Consider the following 17430-nt stretch of genomic DNA (forward strand, 5'->3'; position numbering starts at 1 on the left):
AATTATCCCAAGCAAACTAAATTAGAAGGCTTTCCATGAACTGGGCAGCTTTTGGAACCAAGCTGATATGGGGTTGCTAGATGATTTCAATATGTGTCCAGAATATTGATCCAGATTTTTACATTACCCAGGCCTCTTGTTTCTGCTGAGCAACAGCCAGAGATCACTGGTTGGTTCACAGGAATAAGCAGGATTAGTCTTAATTGCAGGAAATAAACTCATAAACAACTGATGAGACTAGAATTTAATAACAAGTGTACCATAGTTCTTGAAACATAATTTTTCTCTCTCCAGTTTCCCATTTTTATTAAGACAAATCATGGTAAGACTGATTTGTTTTATTTTACTTGGCCTGATTATTTGTATAAAGTGCAGCAAGAATAATTATTTTTCACATAAGCTCTCTTTAAATTGGCATTGATGGAACTCTGTTCCATAGAAGGAATCTTAGATAGGACTTTTTTAGAGCTGAGCCCTGCTGTGGGTTTGTACCCTCAAATTCCTATAAGTTGAATAAATTCCTCTCCTCTTGAGGTTCCAAGATAACTTACCTCTCCTAGGCCTGATAGAAAGTGACATTCTTTACTTATGACATGTCAGGAACCCTGTACAGGAACTGTGTAGACAAGGTATGAGGCCAGTTTTCCCAAGGGGCTTTTATTGGCTCTATAAGTCAAGTTTAATTCCTTAAAGGAAAACACACCATTCCAGTCAAAGCCTTGGTAAAATAACCAGTTTTTCCAATTGTGTCCTGTTACAAAATAAAACAGATTCTTATTATACTTATGCAAACAACTATATTGCCATAAATTAAGAATACTTACAAGTAGTTTCCAAATTCTGGAGAAACTAGGTAGAAAGAAACAAATATGCTCCAAATTGTGTTCATAGGAGTATACTTTACCTAATTGTTAAAAGCTGTAAATAGCTTAAAAGGATTGTTTTCTTGACTTTGAAACAAAACAAAGAATCAGCAACATTTTAACCAAAAAGTTAAAAAGATTACTTTAGACTTCTACTAGTTTACTCCATGCAGTTAACTTCTCTCCTGTTTGATATTCATGAACACTTCAGTTCTCCATGAGAGTTCTGAAAGTTGTTTCTTCTATTCTAATGTCACAATTTCCAAAGTTATCAGAAAACCGCATTTAAGAACACCTGTTAGAGTGCTATAGCTGACTATGAAACCATCTTTTGAAGAGGATTAAAACAAGAAAACAATTGTTTGTGGATGACAAAACGTTTTAGGACAGCCACAGCCAAAAACATGATTGACAAAGAAATTTGGTTACCTCTGTGGCATACAGTGATTTTATGTAACAATTATAATTATTAATAACCTATAATAAGTTTTATTATATTTGTCAGTGATTCCTGTATGATTTTACTACACCAAATAAGGCAAATTTTACCTTTGCATTAGTGTACTACTACCATTAAACCCAATTCTTAATAAAACCTTATAAATAAATCTGTCCAATCTTAATCCATTTGACCATAAGATAAGATTTTCATAAATCTTGTATAACCCTTTACAAATTTTTATTAAAGAACAGATTATAAGCAGGTTTTTGCTGTAAGAAAAACCTGTTGTCCTTTTATTCCAGTGTTCAATTTACAGAAAAACTGAATAATACCCCTTTAACTTCAGCCAATATGTTCACACACAGAATCTCTTTCACAATTAATTTTTCACAAACCTTCCACAACTTGCTGAAATCTTCGGCTTTACCTTATCTAACTTAAAACAATCCTTTAACACTTTCAGCATAAAAAATCCACATTCCTATGACTTCTTATAATCTTTTACCAAAAACACATTTCACTTTCTTTACACACCTTGCACGTAAAACTGTTTTTTAGTAGTCTCAAATACATGTTACACTGTTAACTCTCAGCACCTCTTACTTCTGGTGAAAAGCTTGGTTAGTAAGCCATTTTAATTATGTACTAGTGTGGAGCCTAGGACCCAGACAGAAGTGCAGCTAAGTCTTGACTCTTTCCAACATCTGACTTCACGTGTCCCAAGCCTTACCTAGCTGTAAAACAGACAAGTTGTATAGTTAAGCATCATAGTGATATTCTATGAAGCATTTAGGAGGCCTAATCACCTTTAAATCGTACATTTCTTGCATAAATTCCCTGCTATGGAAATTTCCTGATCTACACAGACTGTCTATGACATACTTTGACTTTGTGACTTGTCCTAAACATCCCTTTTTTTAAACAACCAGTTATTTTACTTTAGGACAAGAATTTACCATATAAGATCCTTTCTACATGAAGTCTCTTTTCTTTATAAATTTCTTTGCATAGCTATGGGGTATGGCTAATTCCACATATCCCCAGGCCTTATCTAGAATCTAATGCTTCAAAGTAGGTAAACTGAACAATTTTTAAAAGTCAAAGAAGCAGTTTATGACCTTAAAGCATTTAGTAAACTTAATATCTGACCTGCATAATTTAGACGAAATGTTTACATTTTGGAAGATATTTTTATTTTACCAGTAATTTTAAAAACTGTCTCTATTTCCCAAAGATTACTAAAGTCACATGAAGTAAAAGGCATTACACTTTTTACTTTTCTGACAACATATTTGATTTAAGCACTTACTTTTAAGCCAATTAAAGCTCTTTCATATATAATCACACACACAACACATATAAATACACAGACAGACAGAAGATAAAGGACTCATTCACTAAGCCAGGAACTGGACCCTGGACCCAGGCCACCATTGTGAAAAAAGAAAGCACAGGCACATGGTTACAAGGTCAAGCTCCCAAGGACATACTAGACAAGAAGGAAACCTCATCCAGTTTTTTTCAGGGACCTGCAGTAAAGTTTGTAACTGACCAGTTTGTTGGGCTATTTTGAAAAGCCCATGCTGTATCCTAAGGTACCCCTCTTTATGACAGAACAATACAGAAAAACACATAAAGCACACTAGATTTGCTACAGCTTAACACTAGCCTCTCAAATCCTTTTTCCATTAATCAGAACTTTACAGAGGAGATAAACAGTGATTTTTACCATTAATTCAACTGGTTAGCATAGAGAGAGACAGAGAGAGAGAAAGCATTGCCTGAGGCAGGGTGGGGAAGGCAAAGAGCTCAGGGAGACCAGAGAAGGATCCCCCCATTTCTCAAACATTCAGGTGGCCGCTTTTTGGTCATGAAGGGATCTTTTCCAGCAGTTTCATCAGCTCTTAGGTTTTCCCTTTTAGGGAAGAAGACACTCCCTATGTCCCATGATTCTGTACATGCCTAATCCTGTCACCCACAGCCGTCAGCAAAGAGTGCAAGGCAGATTAATCCAAAGAGAATAGCAGTTAGCATCCCATAGTGCCAAACCCATCCTTAGCCAAAAGGGACTTTACCGAGAGGGGCCTCTGACCCACTCTGTCTTAGAAGAGACTCTAACTCCCCTAAGTTGAGCCTCTAACCCAATCCCATTCTTTACCCAGGTATATGCACCCCACTTACCCAAAGGCAGCCAAAATTGGTGCGAGCAGATGATTTTCAGTTGAGATTAGGGGTCCCTTCAGTATCATCCCTTTGCAGTTGCCAGAAAGATGTTACAGGAAAGGGGTTCTGATCCAGACCCCAAGAGAGGGTTCTTGGATCTCGGTCAAGAAAAAATTCAGGGCAAGTCCACAGTGCAAAGCAAAAGCAAGTTTGTTAAGAAAGTAGAAGAATAAAAGAATGGCTACTCCATAGACAGAGCAGCCACAGGGCTGCTGGTTGCCCATTTTTATGGGTTATTTCTTGAAGATATGCTAAACAAGGGGTGAATTATTCATCCCTCCCCTTTTTAGACCATATAGGGGTACTTCCTGTCATTGCCATGGCATTTGTAAACTGTCATGGTACTGGTGAGAGTGTAGCAGTGAGAATGACCAAAGGTCACTCTACATGGCCATCTTGGTTTTGGTAGGTTTTAGTCAGCTTCTTTACTGCAACCTGTTTTGTCAACAAGGTCATTATATATATGCAAATATTCCAAAATCCAAAACAAATCCAAAATCTGAAACACCTTTGTTCTTAAGCATTTTTGGATAAGGGATATGTGACTTTGTCTGATTTCCAGAGTTAGTACATTACATTATTTTAAATGTCCAGTTTTGAATTACTAGGTAAGAGGTTTCTTTTTGGGTTGATGTAGGTGTTCTGGAATTTGTGGTGATGCCTCCAGAACCTTCTGAATGTACTAAAATCCATTGAATTATATGTACACTTTAAAAGGGTAAATATTATGGTATGAGACATATTTCAATTAAAAAAACTTTAAAGAAAAAAAGTCCAATTTTTAACAAAAAAAAACTTATGCACAGAGAAACCAGAAAGTATGGGCCATCCACAGGAAAAGACGAGTCAATAGAAATTGAGGAAGTCCAGATACTTATTATGCAGATAGTTTTAATCAGCCAATATGAATATTTTCAAAGAATTAAAGGAAATCATGTCTAAAGAGTTAAAGGACAGCATGAGAATAGTATCTACTCAGCAGAAACCTTATAAGCCAGAAGAGACTTGGGGCCTATTTTCAGCATTCTCAAAGAAAAGAAATTCCAACCAAGAATTTCATATCCCACCAAAGTAAGCTTCATAAGCAAAGGAGAAATAAAATATTTTCCAGACAAGAAAGTGCTAAGGGAATTCATTACCACTATACTAGCCTTACAAGAGATCGTGAAACCACCTGGCCAACATGGTGAACCCCCATCTCTACTAAAAATACAAAAATTAGCCAGGTGTGGTGGTACATGCCTGTAATCCCAGCTACTTGGGAGGCTGAGGCAGGAGAATTCCTCAAACCCAGGAGGCGGACATTGCAGTGAACCAAGATCACGCCACTACATTCCAGCCTGGGTGACAGAGTGAGACTCCATCTCAAAAAAAAAAAAGGAAACCAAAGAACGATACCTACTGCCAGAAATACATACTTAAGTACATAGCCTGCAGACCCTATGGAGCAAAAACACAATAGAAATTACAAAGCAAAAAGCTAACAACTTCACCATTGGATCAAAACCTCGCACGTAAATATTAACCTTAAATGTAAATGGTCTAAATGCCCCACTTAAAAGGCACAGAGTGGCAAGTTGGATTAAAAAAACAAGACCCTTCCTTCCATGTGCTGTGTTTAAGAGACCCATCTCACACATAATGGTGCCCAAAGGCTCAAAGTAAAGTGTTGGGGAAAGATCTGCCATGCAAATGGAAAACAAAACAAAACAAAAAGCAGGGGTCACTGTTTTTATATCAGATAAAACAGAGTTAAAACCAACAACAGGAATAAAGGACAAAGAAGGTCATTACATAATAATAAATAATCCAATTCAACAAGAAGACTTAATTATTCTAAATATATATGCACCCAACGTTAAAGCACCCAGATTATTAAAACAAGTACTTCTAGATCTACAAAAAGATTTTAGACTGCCACACAATAATAGAGGGGGGCTTCAACAACCCACTAACAGCATTACACAGGTCATCGAGGCAGAAAACTAACAAAGAAATCCCGGACTTAAACTCAACACTTCACCAATTGGACCTATTAGATATATGCAGAATACTTCACCCAACTGGACCTATTAGATATATGCAGAATATTTCACTTATCAACCACAGAATATACATTTTTCTCATCTGTATATGGAACATACTCCAAGATTGATCACATGCTCATTCATAAACCAAGTATCAGTAAATTTTTAAAACTCGAAATTATACCAACCATACTCTCAGACTACAGTGGAATAAAAATAGAAATCAATACCAAGAAGATTCCTCAAAACCACGTAATTATGTGGAAATTAAACAACTTGCTCCTGAATGACTTTTGGGTAAACAACAAACAAAATCAAGACAGAAATAAAATTATTTGAAATAAATGAAAACAGAGATGTGACATATCAAAATCTCTGGCATGCAGCAAAAGCAGTGTTAAGAGGAAAGTTTATAACACTAAATGTCTACCTCAAAAAGTTATAAAGATCTCAAATTAGCAATCTAACATCACACACAGAGGAACTAGAAAAACAAGAGCAAATGAATGCCAGAGCTAGCAGAAGAAAAGAAATAACTAAAATCAGAGCATAACTGAAAAAATTGAGTCCCAGAAATCCACACAAAGAATCAACAAAACCGAAAGTTGGTTATTTGAAAGGATGAACAAGATTAATAATCTGCTAGCTAGGTTAACAAAGATCCAAATAAGCACAATCAGAAATGACAAAGATGATATTATAACTGATCCCACAGAAATACAAAAGATCATAAGAGACTATTATGAACACCTCTACACACACAGACTAGAAAATCTGAAGGAAATGGATAAATTCCTGGAAACACACAATCTCCTGAAACTGAATCAGGAAGAAATTGAAACACTGAACAGACCAATATCGAGTTCTGAAATTGAATCAGTAATTTAAAAACCTACCAACCAAAAAATATCCCAGACCGGATGGATTCACAGGTGAATTCTACCAGATATACAAACAAGAGCTGGTACCAATCCTGCTGACATTATTTAAAAAAATCGAAGAGGAGAGACTCCTCCCTAACTCATTCTGTGAAGCCAGCATCAGTATTGATAACAAAACCTGACAAAGACACAACGAAAAAGGAAAACTATAGGCCAAGATCCTTGATGAATATAGATGCAAAAATCTTCTAACACCAGTCATTAAATGCAAATCAATAAATGTGATTCACCACATAAGCAGAACTGAAAAACAAAAACCATATGATCATCTCAATAAATACAGAAAAAGCTTTCAATAAAATCCAACATCCATTCATAATAAAAACCCTCAACAAACTAGGCATCAAAGGAACATATCTATGACAAACATACAGCAAACATCATACTGAATGGGCAAAAGCTAAAACCATTTCTCTTGAGAAGTGGAACAAGGATGCCTACTCTCACTACTCCTATTCAACATAGTACTAGAAGTCCAAGCCACAGCAATCAAGCATGAGAAAGAAGTAAAAGGCATCCCAATAGGAAAAGTCAAACTATCTCTCTTTGTGGATAATAGGATTCTATAACTTGAAAACCCTAAAAACTCCACCGAAAGGCTCCTGGAACTAATACATGACTTCAGCAAAGTTTCAGGCTACAAGATCAATGTACAAAAATCAATTACATAATTTCTACACACCAACAATATTCAAGCTGAGAGCCAAATCAGAACACAATCCCATTTATAATAGCCACACCAAAAACAAAACACCAACAAAAAAAATCCTAGGAATACATATAACCAAGAAGATGAAAGATCTCTACAAGGAGAACTACAAAACACTGCAAAAAAGAAATCATAAATGGCACAAACAAATGGGAAAATATTCCATGCTCATGGATTAGAAGAATCAATGTTATTAAAATGGCCATACTTTCCAAAGCAATCTACAGATTCAATGCTATTCCTATCAAACTGCCAACTTCATTTTTCACAGAATTAGAAAAAACTATTCTAAAATTCATATGGAACCATAAAAGAGTCCAAGTAGCCAAAACAATCCTAAGCAAAAAGAACAAAGCCAGAAGCATCACATTACCCAACTTCAAATTATACTATAAGGCTACGGTCATGAAAACTACATGATACTGGCTCAAAAACAAACACACCAATGAAATAGAATAGAGAACCCAGAAATAGAGCTGCACACCTATGGCCATCTAATCTTCTACAAAGTTGACAAAAATAAGCAATGGGGAAAAGACTTCCTACTCAATAAATCTTGCTGGGATAACTGGATAGCCATATGTAGAAAAATGAAATTGGACCCCTACTTTTCACCTTATAAAAATTAACTCAAAATGCATTAAAGTAAATGTAAGACCCCAACCTTTAAGAATCCTGGAAGAAAACCTAGGAAACACCATTTTGGACATGGGCTCTGGGAAATAATTTATGACTAAGTCTTCAAAAGCAATTCCAATAAAAACAAAAAGTGACAAGTGTGACCTAATTAAAGAGTTTCTTCATAGCAAAAGAAACTATCAACAGAGTGAACAGATAACCCACAGAAAGGGAGAAAATATTTGCAAACTATGCGTCTAACAAAGGTCTAATTTGCAGAATCTATAAGGAACTTAAATAATTGAACTAACAAAACACATTAGAAAGTGGGCAAAAGACATGAACAGACACTTCTCAAAAGGAGGCATACAACAAGTATATGAAAAAATGTTCAACATCACTAAGCATCAGAGAGGTGCAAATCAAAAGCACAATGAGTTTTAATAAAAGGAAGAACTTTACATAGGAAGAGTAGCCCACAATGGAATAAGTCACATTTTAAAGTGGTGTGCTGTTTTTCACTTAAAGACTTGAATCAAAGATAGAGGGCCATTTATCACAATGTTGAATGTGATTTTCTTCTCTACTGGGTAGAGGATTTTTTAGAAGACCTCTTGTATTAGTCAGGGTTCTCTAAAGGGACAGAACTAATAGGATATAGGTGTATATATGAAGGGGAGTTTATTAAGGAGTATTGACTCATACGATCACAAGGTGTAAGTCCCACAATAGGCCATCTGCAAGCTGAGGAGCAGGGAAGCCAGTCCATTCCAAAACCTCAGAAGTCAGGAAGCTGACAGTGCGGCCTTCAGTCTGTGGCCAAAAGCCCAAGAGCCCCTGACAAACCACTGGTGTAAGTCCAAGAGTCCAAAAGCTGAAGAATTTGGAGTCTGATGTTCAAGGGCAGGAAGCATTCAGCACGGGAGAAAGAAGTAGGCTGGAAGACTCCGCAAATCAAGTGCTCCCACCTTCTTCTGCCTGATTTATTCTAGCCTCTCTGGCAGCTGATGAGATGGTGCCCACCCAGATTGAGGGTGGGTCTGCCTCTCCCATCCACTTACTCAAATGTTAATCTCCTTTTGTAACACCCTCACAGACACAACCAGGAACAATACTTTGCATTCTTCAATCCAATCAAGTTGACACTCAATATTAACCATCACAACTCTGTTTTCAAGTTGACTTATAACTTGACATCCACCACCACCACCATTTTTTTACAGAAAAAATATGAAGTAGTATGGAATTATGATATATACACATTAAAAAGATACAAATCTAAAAAAATAGAGATCAGAAACCACATGGAAGACTTAGGAGAGTAGCAACAATTAAAATTAAAAATTTGAGCTCATGGAAGTTCAAAGAAGAAAATCCAGCTCCCAACCATTGGAGATGTTAATTTAGTACATCTGGAGTGGAACTGGGTAATATATTCTTTTTTTTAAGCCTCTTATCTAATTCTGGTTAGAGATCGACTGTCTCAGACTGTCTCTCCCAGCTCTTGGTCATCTCCTCCATGATTTTGTCAGGGGCAAAACATTACCCAATTTAAGGTAAGCTAAAGAGAATTCCTGTTGCAGATAGAAAAAAAAAAGTTCATGGGCAGCAGTTCCCAGAAGGTGGGTATGAAAAGCCCAGCTCCCTCCCTAATGGAGAAAAGCAAATCTCACCATCCATTATTCACAGAGACTGCTTTGTAGTTCCCCGAAGCAAGGCTGTTTTATCCTGCCTAACTTGGAGGGCATTCTCCTTGGTTCACCCTAATGGAAAATGGAGGAGAAAATGGTTTATAGACTATTCTTGCTGAGACAAGCCTCTGGGTGGCCCAAAACAAAAATCAACTAATCAATCCCAAGGCTTCCTACACATGACTGGAAATCTACCCCCACAACTTGATGTGGGAGGGAAGCACCCAAGTTCCCAGAAAATCCCATTTATCCATAAGACCCTTCTCCTGGTTATTTCAGCTTCCCTAGGGATAGACACTAAGGTGTTATAGCTCTGGTCCATTGCATGAAGAGTTATGCGGGGCCTAGAAGATGTTCATGGTGGCATCAACAGGCCACCTCAGTCATAAATGGTCCTGGAAATCTGACTTGGATCCGTACTGCCTTCTGATCAAAACTCAGATGATCAGTGATATCCAAGGTCCCTAATAACTACTGGATTCTCAGATTCCAGCGTGTGAGCATGAGACAATGAATGCAAATGGGTAGCACCTGGCACACACACATCCCAAGCACTGTCACGAAAGGAGGATTCACACATATCAACATAAAGTCTGAGACCAAAGCGAAGAAACAGCACCTGATGTTCTTTTCAACCAATATCCCTGCTTAATTCCAAACATATTCTTCAGGCTGGATGTCGGGCAGCTGAAGGGTGATCAGTCTTCTGCTGGAATTAAAGCCTGCTGTGATGTTAATGAAGAACCGCCAGTGGGTTTGCTGGAAGATAATTTAGATCTACATAATTATGACTTAATCCCTCACCCGGTGACATCAGAAAGGTCCTTACCCAAGTGCAAGCTGCATGATATGCCACAGAGAGTACAGCTGTGTGACTCCTGTTCCCTTATGTGAGTAGTGCTCACATCAGTCATGATAGCTTTATTAAATGGTGTAACCCGACCCAATTCTTGCACACAGAGTGCTATTTCCTAATCAAAACTGCAAAATGTGGCTGAGCAGGCTGTGAAAAGAAAGCCAGGTCTGCATCTTAAATAGCAGATTAACTGCTCTGCATGGGAAAGTTGCTGGGGTGGAGGGGTGGGGACAGCTAAGAACATCAGTACTTCAGGGGTAGCAGTTGGAGGTACTGCCTCTCTAGCAGTTGGAAGTGAAGAAATCCTCACAGCTATCTTCAGAACTCTACCTCTGGTTCTGGGGACAACTGTCATGGCAGGGACACATCACATTCAGCCAGTTCCCAGGGCCAACGAGAGCTCTCACTGAAGTATTTATGCTTCTTGTCCTCCATCCTTCAAGGGAGATGAGACATGGGTGTGAGAAAGAGAAACCCTTTAGAAAATAGCTTGGAGCCACGTCCAACACAGTGCCTGACTCGGATGAAAAGCCAGTGTTTTGTGCCATCAAGTATGGTAAAGATGTAAGAGTTTCTTAGGCCAGAGGCATTCAAGGAGGGATAGAGTTTATGTCAAGCTTGGGGTAGGGAGGTGGGGAAAGGGTCAAGGGTGTTTCCAGAAGGAGATGGCATTTGGGCTTGGCCTAAAGGATGGTGTTATGAGTTGAACTGTGTCCCCCGCCAAAATGCGTATTTTAAGTCTTAACCCCCAGTACCTCAGAATGTGACCTTATTTGGAATTAGGGTTATTGTAGATGTAATTAGTTAAGATGAGGTCATACTAGAGTAAGGCGAGCCTCTAATCCCATAAATGGTGTCCTTGTAAAAAGGGTGATGGGACTCAGGACATGCTACCAACATTATGGCACTTTGGCATTTGAGAAAACAGCAGAAGCAAGAAGGTCATTTTCACCATTCCCCTCACCCTTTGTCCCTGAAGCAGGCCATAAAACCTAGAAAGGTCACTCTCTGACCTCCCTGTCTTCTCTCTTGAAGACCCTCATGTGACAACTGTCCTGTCTTATACCTAGAGAGAAGGAAAGTCACACAGAGACACCAAGAAGGAGCTGAACAAACAGGCCTTCTAGTTCCCCCTAGTGTATTACCATTAGATGGTTCCCTTTGCTCCTCCCATCACACTTTTTTTTTTTTTTTGAGATGGAGTTTTGCTCTTGTCACCCAGTCTGGAGTGCAATGGCGCAATCTCAGTTCACTGCAACCTCCACCTGCTGGGTTCAAGTGATTCTCCTGCCTCAGTCTCCCAAGTAGCTGGGATTACAGGTGTCCACCACAACACCCAGCTATTTTTTGTATTTTTAGTAGATACAGGGTTTCGCCATGTTGGCCAGGCTGGTCTCAAACTGCTGACCTTAGGTGACCCACCCACCTTGGCCTCCCAACGTGCTGGGATTACAGGCATGAGCCACTGCACCTGGCCCTCCCATCACACTTCTGCACAGGTTTCCCTGGTTGTTTGGGTCTTCATTTCTAAAGGCTACCATGTCACATAAAACTTAAAAAAAATAGCATTTTTCTTGCTGATATGTCTTTTGTTATAGTGGTCTCAGCCATGAACCTTGTTAATGGGTGAGGAAAATACCTTTTTCTCTCCTACAGGGGGAAATTTGGAGACAGACACATACATGGGGAGATGCCATGTGAAGACTTGAGTTCTGCTGCCACAAGCCTAGGAACCATTAGAAGCCAGGAAAGAGGCCTGGAACAGCTCCTTCCCCAGCACCTTCAGAGGAGCAAGGCTCTACCAACAACCTGATTTTGAACTCCTCGCCTCCACAACTGCGAGACAATATATTTCTGTTGTTTTAAGCCACCCAGCATGTGGTACTTGGTTACAGCAGCCCTGGCAAACGAATACAGGTTTGTAAGACTGTATTTTTAGAGATGGAAAGGAGAACCTCAAGCGGAAGGAAGAGCATGAGCTTACTAGGGTAAGAATATGTATTTATATATTGAGCGCATTCAGCAGTTCGGTTCTACTGGAACCAAGGTCTATAAAGGAGCCATGGGAAGGTTATTGTGGCCAAGTAACAGAGGCTTTGAATGCTGGAAAAGACATCTAAATTTTGGGGCCAGGCACGGTGGCTCACGCCTGTAATCCCAGCACTTTGGGAGACCGAGGCAGGTAGATCACAAGGTCAAGAGATTGAGACTATCCTGGCCAACATGGTGAAACCCCATCTCTACTAAAAATACAAAAACTAGCTGGGCATGGTGGCATGCACCTGTAGTCCCAGCTACTTGGGAGGCTGAGGCAGGAGAATCGCTTGAGCCTGGGAGGCGGAGGTTGCAGTGAGCTGAGATTGCACCACTGCACCCCAGCCTGGTGACAGAGCAAGACTCCATCTAAAAAAAAAAGACATCTACATTTTTACGTGGCAGAGTTTGCTTGTTTTGTGTTAATATTTATTTCTATCTATCTTGGCCTAAAATGATTTGAGATGGCTGACCTTAGCATGTAGATCATGGTGTGTCCGGAATTGGTGGGTTCTTGGTCTCACTGACTTCAGGAATGAAGCCGCGGACCCTCGCGGTGAGTGTTACTGCTCTTAAGGTGGCGCGTCTGGAGTTTGTTCCTTCTGATGTTCAGATGTGTTCAGAGTTTCTTCCTTCTGGTGGGTTTGTGGTCTCGCTGGCTCAGGAGTGAAGCTGCAGACCTTCGCGGTGAGTGTTACAGTTCTTAAGGTGGCGCGTCTGGAGTTGTTCGTTCCTCCCAGTGGGCTCGTGGTCTCGCTGCCTTCAGGAGTAAAGCTGCAGACCTTTGCAGTGAGTGTTACAGCTCATAAAAGCAGTGTGGACCCAAAGAGTGAACAGTAGCAAGATTTATTGCAAAGAGCGAAAGAACAAAGCTTCCATAGTGTGGAAGGGGACCCGAGCAGGTCGCCGCTGCTGGTTCGGGCAGCCTGCTTTTATTCTCTTATCTGGCCCCAACCACGTCATGCTGATTGGTAGAGCCGAGTGGTCTGTTCTGACAGGGCGCTGATTGGTGCGTTTACCATCCCTGAGCTAGACATGAAAGTTCTCCACGTCCCCATCAGATCAGTTAGATACAGAGTATCGACACAAAGGTTCTCGAAGGCCCCACCAGAGCAGCTAGATACAGAGTGTCAATTGGTGCACTCACAAACCCTGAGCTAGACACAGGGTGCTGATTGGTGTGTCTGCAAACCTTGAGCTAGATACAGAGTACCGATTGGTGTATTTACAATCCTTGAGCTAGACATAAAGGTCCTCCAAGGCCCCATCAGAGCAGCTAGATACAGAGTGTCAATTGGTGCATTCACAGACCCTGAGCTAGACACAGGGTGCTGATTGGTGTATTTACAATCCCTGAGCTAGACATAAAGGTTCTCCACCTCTCCACCAGACTCAGGAGCCCAGCTGGCTTCACCCAGTGGATCCTGCACCAGGGCTGCAGGTGGAGCTGCCTGCCAGTCCCGCGCTGTGCGCTCGCACTCCTCAGCCCTTGGGTGGTTGATGGGACTGGGCGCCGTAGAGCAGGGGGCAGCGCTCGTCGGGGAGGCTCGGGCTGCACAGGAGCCCGTGGAGGGGGTGGGAGGCTCACGCATGGCGGGCTGCAGGTCCGGAGCCCTGCCCCACGGGAAGACAGCCAAGGTCCGGTGAGAAATCGAGCACAGCGCCGGTGGGTCAGCACTGCTGGGGGACCCAGCACACCCTTTGCAGCCGCTGGCCTGGGTGCTAAGCCCCTCATTGCCTGGGGCCGCTGTTCTGAGTGAGGGGCCCGCCAAGCCCACACCCACCCGGAACTCCAGCTGGCCCGCAAGTGCCGCGCGCAGCCCCGGTTCCCGCTTGCACCTCTCCCTCCACACTCCCTGCAAGCTGAGGGAGCCGGCTTCCGCCTTGGCCAGTCCAGAAAAGGGCTCCCACAGTGCAGCAGTGGGCTGAAGGGCTCCTCAAGTGCCGCCAAAGTGGGAGCCCAGGCAGAGGAGGTGCCGAGAGCGAGCGAGGGCTGTGAGGACTGCCAGCACACTGTCACCTCTCAATGGGGAACCAGGTTGTGTGCCAGGAAGTGACTTGATCAGCACCTGCACAGGAAGATGATCTCAGATGCAACTGCTTGGAGAAACAGCCAAGCAGCAGACTAGGTGAGAAGCTGTGGCCATCATCTGAAAACTATGCAAAGCAGGTCTGAACTAGGAAAAGGGCAGCAGGTCAGAGAAGAGGGGATAAAGACAAGAGGTGAAATGATAGGTTGACCTGGCAAATGCTTGCATGTGAGAGGAAGGGAGAGAGAGGAATTGAACGGAACATGGTCAACATTTGAGCCTGGTGACTGTGAGGACAGTAGTGCCATTTGCAGGTTTAGGAGGAAGCATCACGTGGGGGAGTTGGAGGAGTTTGTTTTGTGCACATTGAATCTGAGGTGGTGGAGGGGTCCAGCAGGCAGTTGGACTTAGGAGAAAATGCGCCATTATTCATCCAAACAAGATCATTGAATTTTTGAAGGCAGCTAAAAAATAATGGTTCTACTCTACAAGAAATGAAGTGAAATGGTTAAAAAAAAAAAAATACACACACAAAAAAAGCAAAAATCAAAATAACCCACCCAATTAATCCATTTAGAGGTTGTTCTCATCTAGTCAAATGTGTGTGTGTATATGTGTATGTGTGCACTTAAGTACTGTTAACAAAGAAAAGGTCTGGTCAGTGGCAAAAACTACTTGAACGCTGCTTTTAGCAAAGTCATCCCTCTCTTCAGAAGGATGAAGTACTCTTGTTTGTCAAGGAAGGTCCCTCTCAACTAGAAAAACAGCTGCAGGAACTCCAGCCCAATGTCCCCGCAGCCCACAGGAGTGATCTCTTGCTTTGCTCTCCTGGCTGTCTCAGGAAGCAGAAGTGGAAACATTTGAGAATGACAGCAGCTCTGCTTTCTTTGTAGAGTTAATTAGCTGGTGAATACTGAGCTCTCCGACAGAGAGGAAGCTCGCGTTATCAAAGTATTATTAATTGATGCATCTGGAAAAAGAGAGAAGCAGCCCCATCTGGACAGAGCTTGGATTCTTTTAGCACCAGAATGGAAGAAATCCCTTTCCTTAAAGTATAGTAAGAAAAGCCTGGTTCAGCTAAACAGTGAGGGATAGTAGAATCTAACTCACACTGAATCCTACTTAACACCTTCCATTCTTAAGTATTTATTAAGCCTGGTACAAGTGACAAATACCACATGTGATCTGTTGTCACCAAAACTCATTAAGACAAATAATATTGAATAAGATCACACAGGATGGCTTGCCATCAGAACTACTTACTACTTCAGGCCGGGTGCCATGGCTCATGCCTGTAATCCCAGCGCTTTCGGTGGCTGAGGCAGGTGGGTCACCTGAGGCAAGGAGTTCGAGACGAGCCTGACCAACATGGCGAAACCCCGTCTCTACCAAAAATACAAAAATTAGCCAGGCGTGGTGGTGGGTGCCTGTAATCCCAGCTACTCAGGAAGCTGAGGCAGGAGAATCACTTCAACCCAGGAGGCGGAGGTTGCAGCGAGCCAAGATTGCACCACTGCACTCCAGCCGGGGTGACAGAGCAACGCTCCATCTCAAACAAACAAATAAACAAGCAAACAAACAAACAACTTACTACTTCCAATAGAAATAGAATACAAGCCACATGTAATTTTAAACTTTCTTTTTTTTCTTTTAGAGACAGTTTCGCTCTGGTCGCCCAGGCTGGAGTACAGTGGCGTGATCTCAGCTCACTGCAACCTCCACCTCCCAGTTGGTTTCAAGCAATTCTCCTGCCTCAGCCTCCCAAGTAGCTGGTATTACAGGAGACCGCCACCACACCCGGCTAATTTTTTGTATTTTTAGTAGGGACAGGGTTTCACCATGTTGGCCAGGCTGGTCTCAAACTCCTGACCTCAGGTGATCCACCCACCTCTGCCTCCCAAAGTGCTGGGATTACAGGCGTGGGCCACTGCGCCCAGCCAATAATTTTAAACTTTCTAGTAGCCACACTTAAAAAAGTAAAAAGAAACAAGCAAAGTTAATTTTAATAATATATATACTATATAATAGATATTAGTATATATTATATTATATAAATAATATATTATATAATTTATAAATAATATATAATATAATATATATTAATAATATATATTATTTAACCCAGTGTGTCCAAAATATTACCATTTCAACATGCAATCCATATTTTTAAATTATTGAACTATTTTACTTTTTTTAGTATGAAGTCTTCAAAATCCAGCATATACTTTACACTTAAAGTTTATCTCAGTTTTAAGTGTTTGAGGGTCCTGTGTGGCTGGTGGTCCACTTCTTGGGAAGCACAGCACCATCTCTTCTGAACAGAAGACTTCAATCCTTGCTATTTATACAAACCCATTCTCTAGTTATGGCATCACACCTCATTTTCACAATGGATGATCTTTCTTCTGATTAAAAAAAAAATTAGACAAGATACATTTAACAGAACTGATATGAGCAAGGAACGATTCATGAATTGGGCAACAGTCCAGTTCAGCAGGAGAGGTTCAGAGAGCTCTGTAGCTGTAGCAGCATGGGCAGTGGGCTTATATAGGCTGGCATGGAAGTAACACAAAGAAAATCTATTTCATTGCTTAGAGTAGAAAGATCTTAGTTGCAGGTTTATTGGCAGTTTCTGGTTGGTGAAGTTTTTAGTTTTGTTTTATCGTTTACATCAGGCGTTGGTCTGCTTACGTAGAAACTTAAAATATTGGAGTCACCCCAGTCTAATGATTCCCCATCCCCAGGTTTTTTAAATACTTCAAAATGTATAACTAATTAATTTGCTAGAGATTTCTTCAAAATTATAAGGTATTTCCTCCTGTTTAAAAGCTACAGGACTCAGGGCCATACGTGGTGGCTCATGCCTATAATCCCAGCACTTTGGGAAGCCAAGGCCGGCGGATCACTTTAGTTCAGGAGTTTGAGACCAGCCTGACCAATATGGCAAAACCCAGTCTCTACTAAAAATACAAAAATTAGCCAGGCAGGGTGGCATG

This window comes from Hylobates moloch, unplaced genomic scaffold (assembly GCF_009828535.3).
Source record: "Hylobates moloch isolate HMO894 unplaced genomic scaffold, HMol_V3 SCAFFOLD_1, whole genome shotgun sequence".
In the NCBI taxonomy this organism is placed as follows: Eukaryota; Metazoa; Chordata; class Mammalia; order Primates; family Hylobatidae; genus Hylobates; species Hylobates moloch.